The following is a 9,232-nucleotide window of genomic DNA, read 5'->3' on the forward strand; positions in this document are numbered from 1 at the left end:
ATCTATATCATTTTTCTTTGCTCTGAATTTGACCAGGCAAATACAGTACTCTTGGGAAATCCACTTTATACACCTGCAAAATTGTGTTGAGTAAATTTGTATTCCAAAGAAACTAAGACAGTTTATACATTGGCTAAGCCAAAAGCCCTGCTGGGAGAATTTAGCTGTTTTGCTTGGGCTATACCTGGCCATCTGTTATTGATCTTTACCACACTGAGTCATCCACATGGGCTCTGGCTATTGAGAGAATTACCTCACTAAATACTCAGGGCTATTGATAGAATTACTTCATTAAATACTCAGTTTTCATTCCAGTTTTTAGATACATACTGTATAAGGAATAAAAAACAGGTTTTATTATTGGTTAGTGTTGATATTCTATGTCTATAAAATTATTCAATCATATTAAAAGTCTGTGTTTTGAATTCATGTGCATGTGTGTATGTGTATATAAGTATTATGTGTGTGTGTGTGTATGTGTGTGTGTATGAAGATGTGGATGTGGTGGTTAAATATTTTTAAAATAATATTTATTTATTTGTACAGTTTTTAATAGTTGGAAAATACCATCTAAAAAAAGCAAACAATTAGCAAATTGTTTATGAAAATAGACTTTTGTCACAATCTGCTCTGAACTTTGCTGAAGTTTCAAATAATAAATGCTTCAAAATTAAAAAAATTTGGAGCAAGTATAATTTTTTATTATCAAGGATACTTGAAGATAATCTAAATTTCTCATTTATTTTCTTTGTAATGAAAAAAGTCTTTCTAGATCATCCATAATAATAATGTTTAGGTAGAATATTAGCCTAAAGCTAAGTAACCAACTTGTCTGTGAAAATCAAAAGCAGAAATAGAACAGAAATAAGTTCACAGACTATCAAAAATACATTTGTAAATTGTTAAATTATCTTCATCAACAAAAGTTTGAAGTTAATCATACTGATATTAAACACTTATTTTTAACATTGAATGTGTACCAAAGTAAGAAATTAAATTTTCTATGTTTGTAAAATTCTCAAATTGTCATACAAAATTATATTATTAGTACTATTATAACAAACTCAAGAAAATTATTTTACTGTGTGGACTATAGGCAACATGATGCTGTATATATACATATATATGGATGTATATGGAAATTCTGCCTTATTTTCTTGATCATATGATAAACATCTAGCTCGGTGCTCAGGAAAATATTATTTTTGAATACACTGAATTATCTGAATAAATGAATGGAAAGAACAAAAACAGAAACAGTTTTGATGTTATATTTCAATGATCTGCACAATTGTAAAGGAGTTATCCACCCACACTGGCATTTTCCATGTGTAGAGACTGTCCTCCCACGTTTGCCAAGAGTCAATGATAAAAAGGAATCAATAGAAGCCTGAAGGTGGATGGTGACACTTCACGACAAATTATTCTCATGGTCTCATTATCATATCCAGTCATTGCCATGGTGCCAACTCTTGTTTTTAAACACATTTTTATTTTCTCCTGCAATTCAGATAATAGATTTTATGTGGAATTTTGAAAAATGATTTATTAAATTGGAAAGTAGTTACCAATTTGAGACAACGTACCAATGAAAACCAGATATAGTTGCTTTAACAGCTTTATTTCTCTGAAAATATGCAGGGATTCCAAAGTCATTTTTAAAGTCTTCAAGGGCATTTTCAACATGAAGAAACTTTTTCAGTATTAGGATGTCATATTTTCTGTTAATTAAAGCTCAGAATGTTGAATTTACAAAAGTTGAGAGACTATCTGATCAAAAGGGTTTTTATAGTACAGCTGACACAGTTCAAATATTCCTCTTCTTTTGCAATGTGGCATTTTTTTTTTTTAAGACTTAAGCTCACTGTGGCTCTTCTGAAAAATAATGTGGAAGAAAGCATAATGCATTTACGAAAAATGTTCACTCTGTATCGGTAAGAATGAAATGATCTGATGTTCTTGATATAACTGCCTATGATAAATTAGCCAGACTTCACAATATGCTTATTCCTTTGAATTACAGTTATTATATGCAGATTTCCAGTACTTTCAAAGATTAAATGCATTGTAGATAGATTAAAAAGTTATAATCGGCATTCTCAAGAGTATTTCGTAAGATTTCAAAAGCTCACAGTTAAACTCAATGTTTTAATTTATAAAGTAAGTCATTGTATAGGGCTTAAAATATTTAATATATAGTAAAAACATGTCAAATTGATTGTTAAATATGGGAAACCTATGTATAGGAATGCCATGTATTGCACCCATGTAATTAATTTTATTTATTAAAAAAAACTACTTAGATCATTGTGCTGAACCACCAATGTGCTATTTGACCATTATCTTGAAAGAAAATGATTCTCTGTTGGTGCCATTTTAAAAATAAACAGATATGTACACACATTCTTTTACAGGGTGGACTACTGAAAGACAGAAATGAGGAAAAAAATTGTGCATGACTTTGATTTCAATAAACAGGATGAACCAAGTTTATTAAGATGATTTATATAAATTATCAAATCTTATAATAAAACTTTAGTATATATTTAATGGGACTTTTCCAAAGCAACAAATTAGAGAAGTGTATTTTAAATATGAATAATATAGAGACATTTTAAAGGGAAACATTTCTTTAAATTCCTTAAATATATCTGTAGTTTTCCCAGGTGTCCATAGGTTTCAATTTGTATATATTGACTGAAGAGACTAAAGTCTGATTTTATGTAATATTCTTGCAAATGAAAACTACAGCCAAAAATGTGAAGTTTTGCCTTTATATTGATCAAATGACAACAAAAGTGTAAGTACAGTGTAAGTACAGTGCCCTAGGAAGTAAAATACAGAGTCATTTATAAATGGGGACTCATCTGACACCAATATTGTTCTTGTGAATTTTAGAGTGAGATAGACCCCACAGATTCTACATTCTCCTTCTTGCCTTGTAATAAGATATTAGGTGTTCTTTTTTCACTATGAGTGAAACATGTTGTATTAGTCTGTTTTCACACTGACTATAAAAAAATACCTGGGACTCAGAAATTCGTAATGAAAATAGGTTTAATTGGATCACAGTTCTTTAGGCTGTACAGGAAGCATAGCAACATCTGTTTGGCTTTTGGGGAGGCCTCAGGAGGTTTCCAATCGTGGTGGAAAGCCAAGTGTGAGCTTGCATATCACATGGCAAAAGCAGGAGCATGGAAGAGCAAGGGAGGAGATGCAGCACACTTTTAAATCATTCAGATCTCATGATAACTCACTCACTATTGCCAGAACAGTACCACATGGGATGGTGCTAAAACATTCATGAGCAACCCGCCCCCATAATCCAATTACCTCCCACCAACGTCGGGGATTGCATTTCAATATGAAATTTGGGCAGAGACACACATCCAAACTATATCACATATTTTACCTATTAAAGACATGTGGGAAAATGTACGTGTGTGTGTTGGCTTCTGCCTTTACAATGTGCTGTTTTAAATATTGACAGTGATGTATGGGTAAAAATTGAGCTTCAAGATCAATGAAAACATGGGGCATAGGTAAGAGTGATGACATTTGTCAAGTTGTTATTACAGGGAATATGATGGGTCAGAGAAGAGGCAGAGCAATGGAGAAACAAGTGTATGGAGAGGAGTGGAAATCAAATAGTGAGCATCTCATATTATGTGCATGTGATAAATCTATGAAATAGGTAGAATCTTCACTTCAAAGAAACAGTAACTAAAATTCATGAAGATTAAACCATTCATCTAATCTTCAAATGTAATATTAGAAATGAAATAGTATTTTAACTTCTTATTTGACTCCATTGAACTAATCAACTGTGCAGATTAATTTAAAAATAAACAAACAACAACAGAACCTACCTTTATATTGGCATTGCTTTCCTACTCTAGATACATTTTCCATTTTTAATAGCAGTAAACAACAGGTTTTAGTTTTATTTCTTTCTTTTTTTTTTTTTTTTTTGAGAGGGAGTCTCGCTCTGTCGCCCAGGCTGGAGTGCAGTGGCCGGATCTCAGCTCACTGCAAGCTCCGCCTCCCGGGTTCACATCATTCTCCTGCCTCATCCTCCTGAGTAGCTGGGACTGCAGACGCCGCCACCTCGCCCGGCTAGTTTTTTGTATTTTTTAGTAGAGACGGGGTTTCACCATGTTAGCCAGGATGGTCTCGATCTCCTGACCTCGTGATCCGCCCGTCTCGGCCTCCCAAAGTGCTGGGATTACAGGCTTGAGCCACCGCGCCCGGACTTTAGTCTTATTTCTTATGTCACTCTAATTTCCTCCTTCATCCAATTTCCCCCTTCATCCAATGTAAAAATGTAAAAGTATACTAATTATCATCATCTTAAAACATGACATATTTTGAATTGTGGATATGGGAAAGTAATTAGTTTGACAACCACAGCAATAATAAAGCGATCATCTATAAGAGATACAAATGCTGAAAAGATGTGCACTATATGTTTCTCAAAGATCTATATGCCTAAACCCTCAGGAAATAGAAATACAAATGCAGATATCATTAAATTATTATTACAGATATTTATTCTCCAGTTCTGTCAAAGTTAGATTCTTCTTTATGTTCCCATGAAGAAAATGCATAAACACTAACTATCAACAAATACAATTTCATATCCCTACTAAAAAGAATATGCTAACTAAAACCAAAATATAACAATTATTTAACAACATATGTATTTGATAGAAATAACTTAGGAATTGGAGCACTCTTATTGAGGACTTGTTTTGCCGCCACTTCACACCGCAATGTCACAGTCCAGAAGGAATCTGGAGGCTTGCCGCTGGAAACAGGGAAGGTGGAAAGCCTATAAATTACTCGTAATTATCAAAAAGAGAATGCATAAAGTGACTTTCACACTCTGGGGTATAAAACTCATCAATAAGTACCATTAGACGTCCTCTCACAGTTATAATTCACTCACTTGATTTTGCAGCGTTCTCAATACACCCAGTTTCCGTGGCTTACCTGTTTCTCTCTCATTATTCCTATTATTCCTCTTCCATTGACTCCTCAATTGGCACATTTCCACACTCCCCATTATACTTACAAATAATCTCATTAAAAGAGTTCAGCTCACAGAAGAGCACTTGTTTCACCAAGCATGGAACTGACATTAAAATCACGGCCCCATGGGCCATATTCAAGAGTTTCAGTAGAAATATACCCTCACTTCAGATTGCTGCTCTGTGGCTAAGTAGATAGCCACATTACTGAGATCAATTATTGATTGGCCAAGCCAGACAACAACAGCTTAAAACACGATGAGAGCGTGAAAGGAATACACCCAGTGAGCTGGCCATTGACTGAAATATCAAGTGCCTCTTATATAAAAGTGCTAAAATTTATAATCTAACAGAAATAGTATTTCATATGCTGATTACCTGGGGATATTTATTTAGCATAATATCAAAGAAGTGTACAATCTTTGAGACTGTGGGGACCACAAAGTCCCTGTTAGCCACATAGCCAAGGAATTAAAAGATGAAATATTTCATATTTAAATTTTCATTTCCCATTTGTGATTTTGTTCACTATTTCATTTTGATCCATGTTCTCATCTCACTTTTCAATATCAAGGGAAATTGGATACACTTGTAAAATGATGATTTTTAGTTTGAAATGAAAAACACACCCACAAAAACCCTTGGTTGAACATCAGCTAACTATACATCGAAGAAGCAGACACCCACATCTTTTCATTCAACTACCTCCTTCCCACAGAATTAGTGCTACCTGCCTGCTTAGATAATAGGCTGGCACACTTTTCATAAGCATCTTTCAAGAGTGGTGGGAGATAAGGGAGAAAATCAAAAGTCAGAGGTGGAGAAGGAAAGGTTTCTCCATAGAAGTGGGGAATTGCGTAAGAAGGTCAAGAGAGTAATTGCTGGTTCAACATTAAATATACCTTCGTAGGTATTCTGCCTATGTTAGTGGCAGAAAGGTAACATGAACAGTTCCGGCATACTAATTTTATTTTTGTCCTGCCTACCACATTTGTAAAATTACATAAAAGTACATTTGGTTTAACAGAATGCCTGCTGCCTAATACTAAACCTTTTTCCATCCTGAAAAACAGAATTTACGCTTTCATTATTTTGGAAGACAAGTAACCCTTTTTACAATCTGAAGGTTACTTGAGCTTTAAAATACAATGATATGCCTTTCTAGGAAAAGGTGACATAGTAATAAAATTATTCCACCATTTAACCATGCGAAAACAGCTAACATACTAGACCAGCTTCAGCAATCACTTTCTCAGTAATGAAAGTGGAGAGATCTATTATCCTTCTGTACAAACACATCTGGTTATCTTGAAAAAGTCTGGAAATTACATTAGTACCTTAAGCAACATTTAAGATCACTCCTATGTTTCGTCAAGCAGGCAATGCTAATTTATGGGCATCTTCTTTGAAAATCAGTCAGACAATTAAGAAAAGATCTTGAAAAAAGGTAATTATGGATCTTATTAAAACTTATTTATTCATAAAAAGCGATATAAAAGTAGGCCAACAACTGAACATAAGTGAGTTTTCAAACAAGATTGAGCTCCTTTAGTTCTGTGATCCATGAATGTTTTAATTGACCTTGTTTATAAGGTTTAAATAATGTATAATAAATTAAAGTTATATTTAGATATATCTAAATAACATTAAGCCTACAAAACTTTACAGAATACCTTACAATTGTCCAACTCAAAGAATTTAGTTATATTTTGATGAGAAAAAATGATGCTTCTCTTTTCTTTAACGAAAGTTTTGTAATTTTTAATAAAATCGTGTTTTGCTTTTTTACAGGAGTGATGTAACTTCCAGAGTATTTATTAATGAATGAATTTGTGACTTTTACAGCACTACCCATGTGTTTACCATTGCCTGTAATTATTGCTAAGACTTTTCTTTTTTTTTTTTTTTTGAGACGGAGTCTCACGCTGTTGCCCAGGCTGGAGTGCAGTGGCGCAATCTCGGCTCACTGCAAGCTCCGCCTCCTGGGTTCACGCCATTCTCCTGCCTCAGCCTCCTGAGTAGCTAGGACTACAGGCGCCCGCCACCGCGCCCGGCTAATTTTTTGTATTTTTAGTAGAGACGGGGTTTCACTGTGGTCTCGATCTCCTGACCTTGTGATCCGCCCGCCTCGGCCTCCCAAAGTTCTGGGATTACAGGCTTGAGCCACCGCGCCCGGCCAAGACTTTTCTTAATGTTTGCTTGGGAAAATACAATACTTTTGAGCACATTTCTCTTCCAGATGACAAAGTGAATTTTTTTTTTTTTCCTCTGAGAGAGCACACCATATGACAGGAAACCTCAGGTGTAATTAGAACAAATAATAGTTTGAATCCTAATAGATAGAGGCGTTCATTGTAACCAATGCCTTTCAAAATCCAGATTAAAAACATTCTAGGAAACTGCATTTTCTAGAATATAAAACAGGGAGCTTTTAAAACAAATTTATGTTCCTAGAATAATAAAGTTTTTCGATTGCTTCTAAGTTATATCGTTTTCACTAAATCATGTAGTTTCACCTGTACTTTTTTTGTATAGTATAAATATTACAAAGTAAAGTTATATTTTATTGACACTAAGTGAATGATTTCAAAAAGTACTAAATCAGGAGTACACTCAGCCTTGGAATTATTAAGCAATATCCATCACGAGCACAATTAAGGAGCAGGATGTCAGCATAAACCACGGGAGACAGGCAAGTGTGTGCTAATGCAAGGCACCAGCAGCGCCATGGTGGCTTGTGAACGGCCCCACCCAGCTTGGTGGGGTGAGCTATTACGGCCTGCAGCGCAGCCTGTGTCCTGGCCTGCTTTTGTGCTATGCATTTGTCTTTCAAATAGGTAACTTCGGTTCTCCAAAACATGTGTTTCTCTGACTATCCCAGGAGCAGGGATGGAACTTTTGTTACAGAGGTAATAAACAAGCTCATAACAACTCTAAAGGAGGGTGTTAATGGAAGAATATGTTATTATATAATCATGAGATATATATTTTAAAACATTATGTTTATGTTAAATTATTATTTTTAAAGTTCAAATATAAGCCTATGAATTATTTCCTTATAATTAATTACTTTTTGTAAAAATTCTAAAACACACAAGTTTGTTCAGAGTCTTGGATTATGAAGCTGCTTTATTTTGGGGGCACAGTCAGGGATATTTACTGTTTTGGAGTAATGCCTGTCTCACTTCACCCATGCAATTTCCACTCTTGCTCTATTCCTTTGGAATTTCTCTAATAAACTTCAATAAATTATGTAGTTAAAAATAGGAATTAGAAATAGAGTAGAAATAAAGAAAGAAGTAATTTCAGTTTTAGGCCCTGCATATTTAGCATGGATAAATTTATCAAACAATATTTTTATTTTGAAAAAAGGAAAATAAAATAAAATCAGTATTAGTATGTAATTGATAATTTATTTGTGATAATTTGTTAACTTTTTGGACAAATTGCATTCCACAAAAACTTATTGGGAGAGGCCAGTCTATCATTTTTATATTAAATGTTATGTGAGCTGCTTGCTTTATACAATTACATTTTACCTTTGAAGAATGTATTTTCTTCCTAATTTTCTAAGAATATGGGCAATATATATAAATAGGTCATCAAATTTACTCATAACGTTAATATATTAATAACCCCATCATATTTATATATTACTATCCTAAACTCTATTGTGTGTAATAGTCTTTGTTTTGAAATATTTGGTTAATTAGTCTATATTTAATTTTATGGTAAATGATAATATTTGATATCAAAGTTTTATCTTTTCAGAAAGTAAAATGTAGCACTTAATTTTCTGTGCTCCGTATCAATTTATATTAAATAAGATTTAGCCATGACTTGAAAGTTGGAAAGAATGCAGTTTTAAAATGTAGGTCTTGCATTTTCACATTTATTCTCTGACATATGTTTTCAGTTTTATCCTTAGTTATCGGTAGATTCAGATATTGAGTGAACTTTCGTAGCATACATATGTCCCAGAAAATGTTCCATTGATTTTACTTTTTCAGACATCTCAACAGAAAGTAAAGCATTAACAGCAAACTTAAACTCCAAAATAGAAAAAAAGTAATAGAAACATATGTGTTTATGAAGCATTTAAAAAACAAGAAATATCTGTTGCATTCTCCTTGCTATCACTAATAATTATCCTTATTATGTAATTTAATACAAGGAATTGAAATCTGAACAAGACATTTCAG

The sequence above is a fragment of the Macaca mulatta genome, chromosome 3, assembly GCF_049350105.2.
Source record: "Macaca mulatta isolate MMU2019108-1 chromosome 3, T2T-MMU8v2.0, whole genome shotgun sequence".
NCBI classification, from domain to species: Eukaryota; Metazoa; Chordata; class Mammalia; order Primates; family Cercopithecidae; genus Macaca; species Macaca mulatta.